The sequence below is a fragment of the Gekko japonicus genome, unplaced genomic scaffold, assembly GCF_001447785.1.
Source record: "Gekko japonicus isolate JY-2015 unplaced genomic scaffold, Gekko_japonicus_V1.1 scaffold6842, whole genome shotgun sequence".
Lineage (NCBI taxonomy): Eukaryota > Metazoa > Chordata > Lepidosauria > Squamata > Gekkonidae > Gekko > Gekko japonicus.
The window spans coordinates 11,183-19,813 of record NW_015176646.1 but is presented as its reverse complement, the minus strand read 5'-3'; the positions used below and the strand labels follow the sequence as shown (position 1 = coordinate 19,813).

General features: G+C 53.9%; 1 non-coding gene across 1 annotated transcript; it reads right to left on the bottom strand.

Moving 5' to 3' along the window:
* Positions 1-144: 144 nt before the first annotated feature.
* Positions 145-216, bottom strand: TRNAT-GGU. The gene has a single exon. It is a non-coding gene; the product is annotated as a tRNA-Thr (tRNA).
* Positions 217-8,631: the final 8,415 nt, after the last annotated feature.

Sequence of the window (8,631 nt, the reverse complement as noted above, 5' to 3'; positions counted from 1 at the left end):
TCCTTTTAACTGGAGATGCCGGGGATTGAACCTGGGACCTTCTGCATGCCAAGCAGAGGCTCTTCCACTGAGCTACAACCTCACTTCATGGCTCTCCGGGATCTCAGAGGTCTTTCCCATCACCTCCTGCCTGTTCCTTTTAACTGGAGATGCCGGGGATTGAACCTGGAACCTTCTGCACACCAAGGAGACGCTCTACCACTGAGCCACACCCCCACTTCATGGCTCTCCAGGGTCTCAGGCAGAAGTCTTTCCCATCACCTCCTGCCTGGTCCTTTCAACTGGAGATGGCGAGGATCGAACCTGGGGGCTTCTGCTTGCCAAACAGACGCTTTACCACTGAGCTACAGACCCACTTCATGGCTCTCCGGGGTCTCAAGTGGAGGTCTTTCCCATCCCCTCCTGCCTGGCCCTCTTAACTGGAGATGCCGGGGATTCAACTTGGGACCTCCTGCCTGCCAAGCAGACGCTCTGCCACTGAGCCACAGCTCCTCTCCCACTCCCTCTTTCTCCGTTTCCCTTTCTCTTAAAGTTGCTCTCTGTTTTGTAGGCCCTTCCCACAGAACTTTGGCAGGCAAAGCTTTTCTCGGCAGAGAGGAAGAGCTCCGCCTGTGAGATTTCTGAGTTCCAGAATGCCACTGAGAGCCAAGGAGGACAAAACAGCTACCCTTCTCCAGCAGGGCTGCCCTTCTCCAGGTGGGACCTGTGCCCTTCCCACAGAACTTTGGCAGGCAAAGCTTTTCTCGGCAGAGAGGAAGAGCTCCGCCTGTGAGATTTCTGAGTTCCAGAATGCCACTGAGAGCCAAGGAGGACAAAACAGCTACCCTTCTCCAGCAGGGCTGCCCTTCTCCAGGTGGGACCTGGGGATCCCCCGGGGAACTACGGCTCGTCTCCAGACTACAGAGATCAGTCCCCCTGGAGAAAACGAATGCCTCGGAGGGTGGAGGCTGTGGCATTGCGCCCCACTGAGACTGGCAACCCCTTTCTCCAGGATCCGGTCTCTCCAGTCTCCCGGGCTGGAGGAGCTCCCTGCGGGTGGGGGAAATTTAGAGAGACGCCGGGAAGAAAAATGGCCCGTTGTTCTTTCGGCAAGCAGGGGCTGAGGGGGGAGCGGCGGGGGATGATGGAGGAGTGAACAAGGACCGGGGACATCTGGTACATTACGGGACCCACTCAAAGGCCCATCCGTTTCTCTGATCCTGGCAGGATTTGAGGGATGGATGGGGAATTGAAGGGGGAGCCGATGGCTAGCAATAAGCCATTGATCTGCCGCGCGGGCGGCTTTGCAGACAGGTCCCGAAAGGGGGAAGGAGCGGGGGGAGGCTGTCCTGGGAGGGGAAGGAGAGAGATCGAGGAAGGGCTTGCAGGGAAGGGAGGGAACGGGCTGTTGGCGTAAAGCGTCGGGCTGAGAGGACCCACCCACCCCGGCCCTGGAAGGCCTATGGGAACAGGCCAAGAGCGACTCTGAGCATGTACAGAGCGTCCCCAACTATCAAAGCCCACTAGCACCTTAGAGACCAACAAGGGTTTTTTTTTGGGGGGGGATGAGCTTTCCAGAGTCAAAACTCCCTTCTTCAGACACTGAAGATTGAAATGTTTGAGGCAGGCAGGTAGATGGCTGCTGGCCGGTGCTGAGCAGGGCTTTCTTTGTAGAAAAAGCCCAGCAGGAACTCATTAGCATAATAGGCCACACCCAACAACAGAAACACATTAGCATATTGGGCCACACCTTGACAGCACAGCTCATTAGCATATTAGGCAACACACCCCATGTTACCAGAAGTGTGGTCATCTAGCCACACCCACCTTTTGCTTCTTATTCTGTTGACCTTGTTTGTTGTCCAAACCCAGGGCTTTTTTTTTTGAACAGGAACTCCTTTGCATGTTAGGCCACAGACCCCTAATTGTAGCCAATCTTAATGAGTTCCTGCTGTTGGGTGTGGCCTATTATGCTAATGAGTTCCTGTTGGGCGTGGCCAACTCGGGAGCCAGCCGGAACTCCGTTCCTGTGCGTTCCTGCCCCAAAATGGCCCTGGTGCTGAGAACCATCTCGGGTCTTCGACACAGCCACCGACAAGGCAAGGGAGGGTCCGAGGAGGGTCTTCTTTCTGCTGTGGTTGCCCCGACCTGGATGGCCCAGGCTAGACCGACATCATCACGCCTTGGAAGCTAAGCAGGGTCGGCCTGGAAGACCTCTAAGGAAGCCCAGGGTTGCAATGCAGAGGCAGGCTACAGCCAACCACCTCTGCTTGTCTCTGCCTTGACCTGGATGGCCCACGTTAGCCCGATCTTGCCAGGTCTAGGAAGCTAAGCAGGGTCAGTCCTGGTTAGTACTTGGATGGGAGACCTCCAGGGAAGCCCAGGGTTGCTACGCAGAGGCACGCGTGCCAACCCCCTGAGAATTGCTCTTGCCTTGAAAACCCTCATGGGTCACCATAAGTCCACTCTGATTTGACAGCACTGTCCACTGCCACCACTGGTGTGGTTATTGCATGCAGGGATTCCCCGTTCAACGTTCAGAAATGTGGCAAGAGCCCACCCCACCCCTCTTCTGCTGCTCCATAGGGAACAGTCCAGAATTTAAAAGGACAGTCACCCTTTAATAGTCTTCCTCCCGCGTTGCCCTTCACTACGTCCACTGGCAGCAAGTACCACCATTTCATTGCCTTATACGGAATTAGACTTTGGGTCCATCAGAGTCAGTGTTGTCTACCCAGACTGGTAGCTGCTCTCCACAGTCTCAGGTGGAGGTTTTTTACATCCCCTCCTGCCTGGTCCTTTTAACTAGAGACGCTGGGGATTGAACCTGGGACCTTCTGCACGCCATGCAGAGGCTCTGCCACTGAGCCACAGCCCCACGTCATGGCTCTCCAGGGTCTCAGTCGGAGGTCTTTCCCATCGCCTCCTGTCTGGTCCTTTTAACTGGAGATGCCGGGGATTGAACCTGGGACCTTCTGCATGCCAAGCAAAGGCTCTGCCACTGAGCCACAGCCCCACTTCATGGCTCTCCAGGGTCTCAGGTGGAGGTCTCTCCCATCACCTCTTGTCTTGTCCTTTTAACTGGAGATGCCAGGGATTGAACCTGGGAACTTCTGCATGCCAAGCAGAGGCTCTGCCACTGAGCTACAGCCCCACTTCATGGCTCTCCAGGGTCTCAGGCGGAGGTCTTTCCCATCCCCTCCTGCCTGGTCCTCTTAACTGGAGATGCCGGGGATTGAACCTGGGACCTTCTGCATGCCAAGCAGAGGCTCTGCCACTGAGCTACAGCCCCACTTCATGGCTCTCCAGGGTCTCAGTCGGAGGTCTTTCTCCATCCCCTCCTGCCTGGTCCTTTTAACTGGAGATGCTGGGGACTGAACCTGGGACCTTCTGCGTGCCAAGGAGAGGCTCTTCCATTGAGCCACAGCCCTTCCCACAGTAAAGAAGCACTTCCTGCCCCCACCCCATCCCAATTTTCACCTCTCATTTTGCTGCAAATGTAGACTGGGCCAGAAGTCCCTTTTGGGGTCAACGCAGCTGGGGTGTGGGGATTTGGATCAGGGCTACGGCAGTGAGGGAGGGGGATGCCTTTTCTCGCCCTGTTGTTCTCCCCGCTAAAAATCACCCCTTCCCCCCTCCCCGTCCCCCCAAAGTGCCATTAGTCAAGGAGGTACAGTTTGGGCAACCATAATGAGCAGGGCTATTTTGGGGCAGGAACGCACAGGAACGGAGTTCCAGCTGGCTCCCGAGTTGGCCACACCCAGCAGAAACTCATTAGCATAATAGGCCACACCCAACAGCAGGAACTCATTAGGATTGGCTACGTTAGGGGTGTGTGGCCTAACATGCAAAGGAGTTCCTGCTACAAAAAAAGGCCCTGGGTTTTGACCACAAACAAGGTAAACAGAATAAGAAGCAAAAGGTCTGTGTGGCTGGATAACCACACTTCTGGTAACATGGGGGTGCGGCCTTATATGCTAACGAACTGTGCTGTCGGGGGTGTGGCCTAATATGCTAATGAGTTCCTGCTGGTCTTTTTCTACAAAAAAAAGCCCTGATAATGAGGATTGGCAAGGCCCATGCAGGGCCCAGAGATCTCCAGCCTACAGAGATGTGTTCCCCTGGAGGCATGCCATAGAGTCGAAGAGAATGGAAGACCCTCTTTGGGGGCTGCCCTTCAGATCCCGGGGATTTCCCAACCCAGAGTTGGCAACTCTACAAGGCCTCGGCCGGATTTTCCTCTTGCCATGCCAGGAGCCACCGGGAGCTTCGAGCCCCTAGACCTCTTGCCCAAGCTCGCTAGACCCACCACTCAGTGAAGAAATCATGCAACTTGCCCCCCCCAAGCCTCCTCCTTCTAGTTTCCAGACCAAGGTTGGTGTCAACATAACCTGAGGTGGGGCAGCTGCCGGGCCCCTGATCTGGATGGCCCAGGCTAGCCCGATTCCGTCAGATCTCGGAAGCAAAGCAGGGTCGGCCGGGGTTAGTATTTGGAAGTGTGGAAGTATTTGGAAGTATTTGGGTATTTGGAAGTATTTGGTTAGTATTTGGAATGGCGACCTCCAGGGAATACCAGGGTCGTAACGCAGAGGCCGGCAATGGCAAAGCAGGGTCGGCCGTGGTTAGTATTTGGAAGTATTTGGTTATTTGGAAGTATTTGGAAGTATTTGGTTATTTGGAAGTATTTGGTTAGTATTTGGAATGGCGACCTCCAGGGAATACCAGGGTCGTAACGCAGAGGCCGGCAATGGCAAAGCAGGGTCGGCCGTGGTTAGTATTTGGAAGTATTTGGTTATTTGGAAGTATTTGGTTAGTATTTGGAATGGCGACCTCCAGGGAATACCAGGGTCGTAACGCAGAGGCCGGCAATGGCAAAGCAGGGTCGGCCGTCCAGCACTCTGTGTCACACCGTGGCCAAAACCCAGGTGCCATCAGGAAGTCCACCAGCGGGGCCAGAACTCCAGATGACCTCCCACTGCAGCCCACCAAGCACCAAGAATAACAAAGCATCACTGCTCCAGACATAAGAATGTAAGAGAAGCCCTGTTGGATCAGGCCAACGGCCCATCCAGCCAAATGCTTTGTGTCGCGCAGGGGTCAAAAACCCAGGTGCCGTCCACCAGCAGGGCCAGAATTCCAGAAGTCCTCCCACTCTTGCCCCCCTCCGAAGAATGCAGAGCATCACTGCTCCAGACATAAGAATGTAAGAGAAGCCCTGTTGGATCAGGCCAACGGCCCATCCAGCCAAATGCTTTGTGTCACACAGTGGCCAAAAATACCAGGTGCCATCAGGAGGTCCACCAGTGGGGCCAGGACATTAGAAGCCCTCCCACTGTTGACCCTCCCCCCAAGCACCAAGATGACAGAGCATCACTTGCCCCAGAGTCCCTATCTATCTATACCTTGTGGCTAATAGCCACTGCTGGACCTCTGCTCCATTTATTCCTTGTGGCTACTAGCCACTGATGGACCTCTGCTCCATTTATTCCTTGTGCTCCATTTATTCCTTGTGGCTACTAGCCACTGATGGACCTCTTCTCTTAACAACATAAGAGAAGCTGTGTTGGATCAGGCCAATGGGCTATCCAGTTCAACACTGTGTCACCCAGGGGCCAAAACCCAGGGGACATCAGGAGGTCCACCAGCGGGGCCAGAACTCCAGAAGCCCTCCCACTGTGCCCCCCCAGCACCAAAAAGAGTTTTCTCTGTACCTTGTGGCTAATAGCCACTGATGGACCTCTGCTCCATATGATGATCCAGTCCCCTCTTGAAGCTGTGTTGCCAGCTCTGGGTTGGGAAATACCTGGAGATTTTGAGGGTGGAGACTGGAGAGAGTGGGATTTGGGGAGGGAACTCAGCAGGGTAGAGTGCCATCGAGCCCACCCTCCAAAACAGCCATTTCTTCTCCAGGGGAACTGATCCCTGTTGTCTGGAGATCAATTCTAATAGTGGGCAGGGGTCATTTGGGTCATTTCATAGAAAAAGAGGTGCAGGAGCTCATTAGCATAACTTATTTGCATATGCCACACCCCCTGACATCACCGGAAGTGGTGCAGAAGGCAACACCCACCGCTCAGGCTCCACTGGACTGTTTTGGATTGCTAGCTATTGGGGGGGGGGACGTGCAGATCTGTCCTCGCAGAGGAGGGAGAGCTTGTGCCTGAATAAAACTTGGTCTTAAAGGTACCACTGGACTGTTTTGGACCGGGGGTCTCTGCAGCTTACCTGGCTGCTTCTTGCTCTGACTGAGGGCTGCTGGGAGCAGGGGGTGGGGCTTGTTGCATGTGCCCGCCCCCTGGGCTCTTTACTGCCGGAGCTCCCCTCCTGTGCGCTTCTGCAGGAAATGACCCCTGATAGTGGGAGATCTCCAGGCCCCACCTGGCGGCTGGCAACCCCACATTCAGTGCTGCAAGGGTGTGCCAGTGGGACAGGGGACTGAGTATGGGCAGTGAGAAGCCTTGAAAGCAGGAGAAAGGTAGGGGGCAGGTGTGTGGGTGGAAAGAAGGGTTGCCAGTTCTGGGTTGGCAAATACCTGGCGGTTTGGAAGCGGGGGCGGATCTACTATGAAACTAACGAAGCTTAAGCTTCAGGGCTCCTAATCCCGGAGGGTCCCTGAAGCAACTTTTTTTTAAAGTGAGCGAATTTTTCAACAAAATTGATGGAGGTGTTGTTGGTTTTTTTTTTTAAGTGTCCGTTCTTAAAATAAGGCTACTTTAGGGACAGAATCGCAAGCCGGATGGATCAAAGTGCTTAATTTTGACCTTAGAATATGCTCTAATACCCATTTCATATGGCCTCAAAATGTCCTTGGAAATGGTCATGTTTCAAAATTTCCCTTGGGGGCTTGTGGCACCCGAACCCCCAGATGTAGCCTACATTTCGGCAGCCGGATCCGCGAATCCTTCGTCGGTGCACGGCTTCGTGGTTCTACGGCCCAGACCTTAGCCAATCAGAACCACAAAAAGACATCGGAATCCTCAGTTCAGGCTACACCCGTCTCGCTTGTGCTCTTTGGACCTTGTTGGATGTCGCCCTCTTGTTGCTGGTTGACAAGGGGGCCACACAACAGTTGAAGCTTCAGGGTCCCCAAAATATAGGTCTGCCACTGATTTGGGAGTTGGAGCTGGGATTGGGGGGCTGGGAAGGGGGGGGAAAGAGACTGGATTTATACCCCGCCCTTCACTACCCAAAGGTGTCTCAGAGCGGCTTACAAACTCTTTTCCCTTTCCCTCCCCACAACAGACACCCTGTGAGGTAGGCGGGGCTGAGAGAGCTCTTGACAGAAACTGCTCTTTTTCAAAAACAGCTCTTATCAGAGCTATGGCTTGCCCAAGGTCATCCAGCCAGGTGCACGTGGAGGAGTGGGGAATCGAACCCGGTTCTCCCAGATTAGAGTCTGAGCACTTAACCACTACTCAAAACTGGCTCTCTCAGGAGGTTACAATGGCATCCATTCCACCTTCCGGAGTAGCCATTTCCTCCGAGGGAACGAATCTCTATTGTCTGGAGACCAGCCTTAATTCGGAGAGATCTCCAGCCACTTCCTAGAGATAGGGTTACTAGGTCCCTCCTGGCCACCAGCTGGCTATGGGGGGGTAGGGTTGCCAACTCCAGGCTGAAAAACTCCTGGAGATTTGTGGATGGAGACTAGGAAAGTTTTGTTTTTTTTCACTCCACCATCAAACTGGGATTTAATATTTTAAATGGATTCAGTATATTAGAGGATCAGGAGCTGCGGTAGCTCAAGTGGTTAAGACGCTGAACTGCAGGCTGTGGAAGGTCGGTAGTTCAGCAGCTCAAGACCCGAGTGTGCCGCATGATGGAGTGAGCTCCCGTCTCTAGTTCCAGCTCCTGCCAACCTAGCAGTTCGAAAGCAAGAAATTGCAAGTAGATAAATAGGTACCACTTTGGTGGGAAGGGAACAGCGTTCCGTGCGCCTTGGTGTTTAGTCATGCCGGCCACATGACCACGGAAACGTCTTCGGACAGCGCTGGCTCTTCGGCTTTGAAACGGAGATGAGCACCGCAACCCTAGAGTCGGATTCAACTGGCTTTCGAGCAAGGGAACCTTTACCTTTACTAAATTAGGGGATAAGGGAGAATTTACTCAGATTAATGGAAACAGTGGCAGTGTGGTTGATTTCCGTTCGGTCTCATTTAGTCTCCTACCCTACTGTTCTAAATTTAGGGTAGGTGAACCATTGGGTAGCGGTCATCTGCCTCTCCATCTAGAAGCAATACTCCCCTTCGGCAAGAAGCTTGAACAAGAACCTGAGGTAGGATTAATCAGTTCAGGGATGGAGCCTAGGAAGACCAGGGACCTCAGTTGGGCCCAATGCCATAGAGTCCACCCTGCAAAGCATCCGTTTTCTCCAGGGGAACCAGTGTTCCCTCTCAGCTGAGTGAGTGTGAGCCAGCTCACAGCTTTTTTAGCCTCCGGCTCACGCATTTCTGCCGTAGCTCAGGAAGGGACGGCTCCAGAGCAAACTGATTTCCTCAGCAGCCAAAGCGCTCGCTCACGACTTTAAGGACAGCAGCTCACAGAGTAGAATCTTTGCTCACAGGACTACACAGCTTCGAGGGAGCGTTAGAAGGGAACCGATCCTTGTCGCTGGGAGATGAACCGCAGTTCCAAGGGGGAGGGGGATCGCCA